Source organism: Alosa sapidissima, chromosome 20 (assembly GCF_018492685.1).
Source record: "Alosa sapidissima isolate fAloSap1 chromosome 20, fAloSap1.pri, whole genome shotgun sequence".
In the NCBI taxonomy this organism is placed as follows: domain Eukaryota; kingdom Metazoa; phylum Chordata; class Actinopteri; order Clupeiformes; family Clupeidae; genus Alosa; species Alosa sapidissima.
The window spans coordinates 12,222,190-12,231,923 of record NC_055976.1 but is presented as its reverse complement, the minus strand read 5'-3'; the positions used below and the strand labels follow the sequence as shown (position 1 = coordinate 12,231,923).

At 43.5% G+C, this 9,734-nt stretch overlaps 1 long non-coding RNA gene across 1 annotated transcript in view; it reads left to right on the top strand.

The window, feature by feature from the left end:
* LOC121694839 overlaps nt 1-9,275 on the top strand; it is a 21,780-nt gene extending 12,505 nt beyond the window's left edge. The window contains exon 3 of the long non-coding RNA XR_006025899.1: nt 8,983-9,275. This is a non-coding gene — a long non-coding RNA (uncharacterized LOC121694839). The remainder of the gene's footprint in view (nt 1-8,982) is intronic.
* Nucleotides 9,276-9,734: the final 459 nt, after the last annotated feature.

Sequence of the window (9,734 nt, the reverse complement as noted above, 5' to 3'; positions counted from 1 at the left end):
CATACACACACACACACAGCGAGAGTTTCAAGCTCCTCTCTCCAAGCACCTAGGGGGCAATTACAGCTTTTATTGTGCGCAGATGTTTTGTCCTTGATCGGCCATCTTTGTGTCCATGCTGAAAAGAGTCGATGGCTCCCCTCAGGATCATTTCAACAAAGAGACAGGGGAAAAAAAAAAACTTTGCAAAAGATGTTAAACGAGACTCTTCTCAATTCGCCGCCTGATCCCCGCACTGATGTGAAAACACAGCACAATTATGCTCTGATCCTCAGATACACCCCTGCACCCTCCACACACACATACACACACACACACATACACACACACACACACACACACACACACACACACACACACACACACACACACACACACACAAGATAGACATACACACCACACATCCTATTGATGTTGATGAGTGGCCTATTCAATATGTGTATGTAGCCTATTACAGTAGCTGTCCCCTCAAAGGATAGAAGGTGCACTCATCCTTTTTATCTCCTCCAACAATCTTCGCAGTGCTGAGCCTGTGGAGGTAGTGTAGTGCTGTGTGAGGACAGGTTCATCACCACATCAGTCACTTGTGTGGTACAGTGACCCCCCCACACACACACACGAGTGGTACAGTTTCTTGATGTAGCATTTGCGTCCTTGTACTTTTGGGGGAGAAAAGGGATTAGAGATGTAGCCTGTGATTTGTTTTGGGTTTTGAGAAAGACTGTTGGTGTTTGAACTCAACAGCCAATCAAATCACACCCCTCTTTTCTGTGATGCTGAAGCACCACGCTGATTAGCTGGTAGTTTTGTATGGCTCGGTGTGAGTCACTGTGTTTGTTGACCATGCACATCGTCAGAGGACCAATTAACTGAATTAACCTAAACCTTAAATTAACCTAAACCTTAAATGCCAATACACTATGTTTCACTACGTTTTAAATAAACCTAAACCTTAAATGCCAATACACTATGTTTTACTACGTTTTAAATAACACACAATGTAATCCCAGTGGCCATAACACAAGGATAGATTTGTACACCTCAGCTCTGTGTAGTTTCTTTTACACGTGTTACCATTAGGAGACAGAATTATCTTTAGATCATTCACCTCAATTGTCTGTGTGTCCTCCACGTTGGCTCACAAGGTGGGGGGAGGGTTCGCAATTTCGCAATTCATCTTCAAACAAAGAACAAGCATGAACGCACACACGGTCAAACACACACACACACACACACACACACACACACACACACACACACACACACACACACACACACACACACACACACAGGAACAAACACCTCCACGTGTGGTCCTGTGAGGATGCCAAGTGTCGCTGTTCTGGGCAGCTCCCCCCAGGTGAAAGATGTGAGATTGGAGCCACCTGAGCTCTGGGAGGCCCCTGGCAGCCAGACCCAGGTGCTCGGACCCCGAGATGGCTGGCAGGGCTCCATGCTCTGATAACTCACCCCACCCCCCCTATTCCCTTCACACACACACACACACACACACACACACACACACACACATACTCACACACACGCCGACTGTACCCGACTCCTCATTAATCTTGTCTTAATATTACCCGGCATGATGCTAGGATGAGCTTCACTTTTTAGGTTTTTCCTGCAGTCCTTCAGGCTAAACTTTTATCACTGCATCATTAAAGGCATTGTCCTACTTAGAAGCATAATATTCATTGTAATAGTTGTTCTTGCAGATAATTGGCAACGGTGGTAAACTTCCCTTCAATGTCATTTCCTGGTATCGCAATTTTACTATGTGGCTGACTGTAGAAGGAAGTCAGGTTTTGTATATTGCATCTAGTTTGTTCTGCATCCTAGAAACAACTGCATGACATCTGAAAGCAGATCTCACTGGCATTCAGATAATGAGATATGCAGAGGCAAGCAATTAGTTTTAGTAATTTCTGTAATATGGTTCAAACAGAAATCACTAAATGGTCATTAGCCTTAAAAAAAAAAACATTAACAAAAACATATTTCCCAGGTTCCGTTTTTGAGGAGGAACAGAAGACAAACTGAAATGGCATATTCCCCTACCTTAGAAAATAACGCTGTTGGTACAGTACGTGCACAGCGAACAGAAACGTGTCCGCATGATCAGTGTCTCAGCTTTAGTCATGACTCATGGCTGCCTTTCTCTCTCTCTGCCTCTCTCTCCCTCCCTCCCTCTCTCTCTCTCTCCCTCCCTCCCTCTCTCTCCCTCTCTCTCCCTCTCTCTTGCTTCATGCGCAGCGCAATGCAAGGCTCAGGGATCTAGGTGGGATTTTAAGGAGTCGCAGTGTCAATAATGGCTTTGATTATGTGTGTTGTGCAGTGGGCGCGGCGGGAGCGTGATGGGATCAGGCCGGCTGGTGTAATGGGCTGTGGCTCCATTACTCGCCGCATTAAAAAACAGCACAGGACTGTGGCGAGGGACACGGCGGAGGCAGTGGTGGGGAGGGGGAGAGGGCAGCCTGTGTGTGTGTGTGTGTGTGTGTGTGTGTGTGTGTGTCAGTTTGTGTGTGTGTTTGTGTGTGTGTTGTGTGTGTGTGTGTGTGTGTGTGTGTGTGTGTGTGTGTGTGTGTGTGTGTGTCAGTTTGTGTGTGTGTTTGTGTGTGTGTGTGTGTGTGTGTGTGTCAGTTTGTGTGTGTGTGTGTATGTGTGTGTGTGTGTGTGTGTGTCAGTTTGTGTGTGTGTGTGTGTATGTGTGTGTGTCAATGTGTGTGTATGTGGTGTGTGTGTGTGTGGTGTGTGTGTGTGTGTGTGTGAGTGTGTGTGAGTGAGTGCGAGTAGGGCGGCTGTCTAGGAAGAAATGCTCAGGCCATGGTCCAATAGTTTGACAGAAAACAGCCCACAGTTTTTGGCTGAGAAGTCTCTTCCAGCATTCTTAAAAAGTACCATTCATATAAAATGTCTGAATACAGCAGCTGCTGTGACAATGATAATGATAATAATAGAATCCAGGACATGATGATGGTGATGATGATTATTTATACAGTAATTATCATTATAGCTTTTAAACATGTTCAAATCAGTTATGCCTGACATTTGCTTGCGGTGAGACTTGTTTTGACAGTGTATCCTCAAATGAAACACGTAACACAATACGCAGCTTTCCTCCCCACATACGATGCACAGGAAGGAAACGGAATAAACTGGGTTCAAATGAGAGTGCAGGTGCAAATGCGGTCTGTTTGACATGAGGCTGCAATACATTTGGACTTCTAATGTCTACATGCAGGGTAGTGCAACTCTGTCTGTTTGGAGTCGCCTGCTTCTTCTGTCTCCGCGCTTTCGGTCTAATTAAGGAGTTTGTTTTTGGCAGCAGATTACAGGGCGTGTCAGTCACAATCCAACCATCATCCAAATATCGTCTTACTTTCATCACCGACATGAAATGAAACAACGCAGGGAGACGTTCTCGACAGAGTGGGAGACGAGCTAATTTGGTATTTCTTTTAATGTCTAGTCAAGAGCGCCTGCATTGGGAGACCAAAGCCGAACAAAATTAAGAGTGTCAGTGTTTCCTTTTTTTCTTTCTCTCTCTCTCACTCTCTCTCTCTCTCTCTTTTCCTTGCGATCACAGTTATTCTCTTTAAGAAGATTCCCACTGTCGAGAAATCAGCAGTCCCAACACAATCGTCCTCCCATAAAACCAACAGAGACGAGCACACACCTGTAAGTGTGTGTGTGTGTGTGTGTGTTTGTGTGTGATCGGAATGGACGGCAAGCAACAAACTAAACCCGCATCGTACTTTTAAGCCACACATATTTGTCATAACTACTTATCGTCACGTACGGATGCCAATTATTGTGCGTTAGATGCCAATCCATCTACAGGTGACGGGCATTGGCACGCGCCAAGAGGTCTGTGTGGAAACACGACTGGCATCTGCTCTGGTGAAGGTGGCGATCCCAATTGCGGGCGAGCGTCACACATGTGTCTCCATCTGGACGGCACTCAGACAGACACAAATGAGCTGCTCGTGATTACTGGCACTAAACCCGGGGCTAATTTAATGCCAGCCTGCACCAACACGCCGCTAACATACACTCGCGGTTCATGGGAAGTGTAGCTAATAGACTGCTGTACAATAACAGGCCAGTCTACACCATGGGACAACAATCCCGCTTTGTTTGTGGAAATCTCTGGGATGAAAAGAAAATGGACTGTTATGTTTATATGAATATAAACTGAAATATAAACTGATTGTGAGAAAACTATTTAGAAGTGTGTGTGTGTGTGTGTGTGTGTGTGTGTGTGTGTGTGTGTGTGTGTCTGTGTGTACGTGTGTGTGTGTGTGTGTGTGCAGGGTGCTTATGAATGCAGAAAACACTGTCTTTTGATTGGTTCCTGGCCAGTCTGTTGGAAGTGCACACTGCAGTGATGGCTCCCCCACTGCGTTCCAGACTCTGCATCCAACTACTTCTGACAGGAGTCAAACATCAACAAAAGAGGAAATCTACACACATCATGTGTTTTGTTTTTCCTTCACCAGAACCTATCGGAGTCCATTTGGCTGATGGGAGGGTGGTGGGTTGGGTGAGTGTCACGCAAAGTCCAGCAACAATGCGCCTCCGACTCAATAATGCAGAGGCCCCCTATTTATTTATTTTTTCCATAAGATCTTTTGAGCTGCTCCTAATCTGAATGAACAACCATTAGCAGGAAACAACTGACGAGAACGCAGCCAAGCACACTTGACCTTGGCAGAGCGGTCCGGGCACCATGGAAGCGATGCCCAGCTTTTCACAGCATCTCCTGGCGTCCGGCCACTGCCAACACTGCCTGGGGTTGGCATGGCTGTTGCACCCGGCTGGCATGGATTACACTCCGTCGGCCTTGCGGGGTCCGTGCCCATGCCGGTGCCACGCCGAGCCATGGATGCCAAGAAGCTTTCGTTCAAATGTTGGTTATTGACTGTGTTAGGGTATAAGTAAAGACTCTCACCCCTGCAGTCAAACCATCTTAATGAGCTGCAGTTTATCAAATAGAGGGAGAAAATTCTCCTGATCCCGGCATGCTATATGTTTGTTCATCCTATTGATATGTTGACAATAATCCTTAAAAACATGCCTTTATTTTGTAGAGCTCACAGGTGAATTGGAAAGTTTAACTTTAGTATAACTAACGTTGTGCTGCTAACACCCACATCCACTTAAAAACCACTGCTTCTGCTTTATTTTTTTTTACCCTCTTCCACTCTGTGGGAAAAATAATTACCTCTCCTTGACCAATTAAAGTTTCCTTTTCCAAAAACAAAACGTGCGGTAATTAAAAGAATTAGAATGACATTTCTCTCGACGGGTGGTATCGAGTGTTCCCTACTGTGGCTGCCGCAAACCCTCTTGTGAAGCCAAGCTCGAAACCAACCGGTGGCAGTAGCACGTCAATTAGAAAACATTCCCTCTCATCAAATCCTATTTGGAGGCTGGCGTCATGCATGCATGTGCCACTCTGCATGAGTTGGCATAGGCTGCATCATGAACACACCACAACTCCTGCTCAGAGGCTAATGCAACATTTACACAACAACCGTTAATTATGCATGTTCACCGCTACATTTTGAACTCATCTTGGAGATTTTTTCTTAATTTAGCTTGGGTGTATTACCCAATATTTCAACAGTAAATTGAGCTACGGTACAGCTTTTGAATGTTGTACATTTAATATATGCTAATAGATGTCTCTTTTTTTTCAGACTGCATTGCAGTGGATTGGAGAGTTCTCCTTATACAAGGAAGAGAGGGAGAGAGAGAGAGCTGAGAGAGAGAGAGAGAAAGAGCTGAGAGAGATATAAAGAGGAGAGAGAGAGAGAGAGCTGAGAGAGATATAAAGAGGAGAGAGAGAGAGAGCTGAGAGAGATTGAGAGTGACAAAGAGTTAGGTGGATGGGTGGGTGGAGCAGCTTTAAGACTGGATTTCTGCACTCTTAATTTGAGGATGGGCTGTGTGTGTGCGCGTGTGTGTGTGTGTGTGTGTGTGTGTGTGTGTCTAGATGTACAGTAATGGAGTTGGATGTGCTCCTATCACACATTGCCACTGTACAGTAGTAAGATGAGCCATGCTCGCTCTGTCTGTCTGAAATTATTTTATCAACAAACCCCTCTTTCTCCCTTTCCTCTCTTTCTTCACATCCCTCTTTCCTTTGTCACTTCCTCCCCTCACACACCCACGAGTGTATATATCGAGAGATATCTAATGTCATTTAGATTTGTACAGCTTTGATTACACTTTTCCCTTTAATAACACACTTCCATTTTTGTCTCTCTCACTCACACGTGTGCACACACACGCACGCGCACATACACTTACAGAATAGCACTTCTTGCATCTGATAGACCAATATACTGTACTTCCACATCACATAAGTGGAAGCAATACAGAAACAGGAACAAGAACATGCTGTACAGAACACCAGTGAACACAGTTCTGGGTTGTTTCTGTATAGGTCAGTATTGGCTGATGGACAATAGGGTCAAATCATTTACATTTAATTCCCCAGCAGGCAACCAAAACAAAGACGATTGAAGGTAATTTCAATTTTTCTTTTTTCGATTGCTTAGATGCAGTTACTGTAATGAAACTGGGATCCACTTGATCTTGATCTTCACCTTCTTAACTCAGCTAAAGTAATCTTTAGCAAATGATTTAACAAATGGAAAACATTTGCTCACAGCTAATGGATATTGCTTGCAAAATTATGAACATCCAATGTCAATGTGTGAATGTCGTTTGCACAATTTTTCAACCAGTAATCATTCATTATTCATAATAGATACCATGTCTATTCTATGTTGCTATTTGGCAGTATGGATCTAAGGCACATTTAGACAGAACTTTATTGTCTATTTGATGTAAGTCTTACATGTCAATGGCAGTTACATCTTGGGATTCAGCAATTCATTTTTATTCAATATTTTTAGTCTTTTCACATTTTTATGACACTATGGCACAGACATAACAAAAATGAAGGCTGACACTCCTCATTCTGAGACCTCTGTGTTACAGTTTTTTCTTCGGCATACAGTAATGCTTGTGTCAACTTTGACATCACATTTTCAAAACAATTAACACGCAGGTCTAAACGAAAGCACTCTGGCCAAAATAACACATTTTGCTTGCAAAAGGCTTTTTTTCTCAAAACATTTAAAACATGCATTAAGCAAATTTTGCCTTCAAACAACACATATTGTAGTCAAATCACTGTGTGATTTCAATCAATCATTACACACTGGGCAACAAAATGCAAAATATAGTTTCAGCCTTCAATTTTGCTATGTGCCATTTCTTTCTCATTTTTCTGGTATCAGAAAAACTGTGAAAAGACTAAATGAACTGAATAAAAATGAATTGTATTTATTCCTCCCCAGATGTAACTGTCATTGACATGTACAGTACAGTAAGACAACAAGCACCTATAAGGCAGATTTCATTGAACTACAACTTGTCATTTTTCATTTGAATAGACCTGGGGCAGCCGTGGCCTACTGGTTAGCACTTCGGACCTGTAACCGAAGGGTTGCCAGCAGGGGCGGAGCCAGACATTTGAAACATTGGGGGCTTAGCCCAGTGTCACACATAGAAAAACTAGGGGGGTTCGGGGGCATGCACCCCCGGCAGAACATTTTGAAAAATAACCCCTTAAATAATGACTTCTAGTGAATTCTATGTAAACTAATGGACACATTGAGACTTTAAAAATGTGAGACTCAAGGTATATCTGACTGGAACTTTGGGTCTTTCAAAAGGGGTCTATAGGCATAGCCTATCTGATCAGCAGGCACTTAGTTAATTAAGCGTTTTTTATGAGTTATGGTTTGTATATTATAGGCTAGTATACTATGCTGAGATAACCCTGATGGGATGCTACCTTGTCTCAATACATTTTTACTTTGAACTCTGGCAAAAGTAGCCTTATGGTCAGGTTTAGCACAGCCCCACACATTGTGAACCCACTTGTTATAATGTTCAATGGAACACATGAAGCTCCGTTTAATTCAGGGCTTAAAGCTCATTTTTCAAAATGGGGGGAATTCTCTCCTTCAGTGCTTCACATAGGGGGACTAATTCAGTTGGGGAGGGGTGGGATACATTTTACAAACTGAGATCGCATTTTCCTTATAGGCCTTATACTGTAGGCATCAATGAGAGGATAGGATAGGATAGGATAGGATAGGATAGGATAGGATAGGATAGGATAGAACTTTATGATCGTTGTTTTGGTACTATGAAGCATCTTTTACGTAATTAATGCGCACTCTAGAAAGTGAAAGTAGCCTAACCTAGGCCTATGCGCTGTGTCTGAGCTGTCTGTGCACGTCCGCAATTGATTACGTTCCTCAAATAGAACACATCAATCTCATGGTATTGTTTGCCCTAATGCATGAAACATGCAAATTCAAAATCCCGCCGATAGCCACGTTACATCTCCGTTTCATATTCACACTCAACTCAACTGACAACAGGTAAATCTACTGATTCGGTCATTGAGACTCTATGAATACAGTACAACAAACTTTCTGTCTTTTTGAAGTTTATTTTTGTATTCCGGGGTACAGTAGCCTACAGTAATTGCCTAATGTCTTGACAATAGTTTTTCTTACCGCTTGCTGTTTAAACTGACTGCGCCGCTCTGAACTTTCCTGCCAGGTTTCGACGCTACATCTCGGCTGTGCCATTGCCTAAACTCATCGTGTGGGAAATCAGATTATCTGTCAATATTGGTCTTTGAAAATAAGGGATAACCTATTTGCTCAGTAATAGTAGCCTACATTTTGTAACATTTATAGAGAAACCAAGGGAAAGTTAAATTAGAAATTAGAATCGTTGGAAATTGAAAACACATACAAAAAAAGATTCGGGGCTTTTGAAAAAAGATTCGGGGATGAGCCCTCGAAACCACCCCCTCGCTCCGCCAATGGTTGCCGGTTCGAACCCCGACCAGTAGGCACGGCTGAAGTGCCCTTGAGCAAGGCACCTAACCAGTGGCGTAACTATAGTAGGTGCAGCAAGTGCAGTCGCACCAGGGCCCGTGACCTCCCGGGGCCCGCCGTTACCCCCGCCCTGCCTCCTTTTTTTAGAACTTCACCATTAAGAATCAAACTATCAAATAAAATCGGCTAAATCAAATTACCATCTTTCTTTGTCGTCATACTGTTTCGCCAGAGTATCTTTCTTTCTACTGAGATGCAGCAAGGATTTCTGGGTAGGCTAAGTGATTTGTTGTGATTTTTTGAATGGATGGTGGCTGCACATTTCAGTCATCGTTCCGATCAAAATGCCCTTCAAACACGAGAGCGGCTGCAAGAAGCGGCAGGAGCGTAAAGAGCAAGGGGAAAGGGTGTACTGCTCTCATGTTGTTTCTGACATTGTCTGTGACTGTGGCAACAGCTGAGCGATCTTTTTCCAAACTCAATCTTATTAAGACCTACCTAAGGAGCAGCATTAGGCAGGGGAGGCTCAGTGTGTTAGATCCTGTCCATTGAAAATACGAGAGCCAGAGCATTAAATATTGGGAACATCGTTGACGATTTTGCACAACGAAAGGCTCGTAAGATGGCCTTCTTCTAATGGCCTAATTCACGCATATTGGGGATTGTATGCATATGAATGGTTTTATTTGGTTTCTGCACGGTTAAATAAGTTAGGCTACATTAAGTTTTGTTTCTGCGCAGTGCGAGTTACAGCAGAGGGTTGAAGAGACGCATTGAGTGTTCCCATAATTC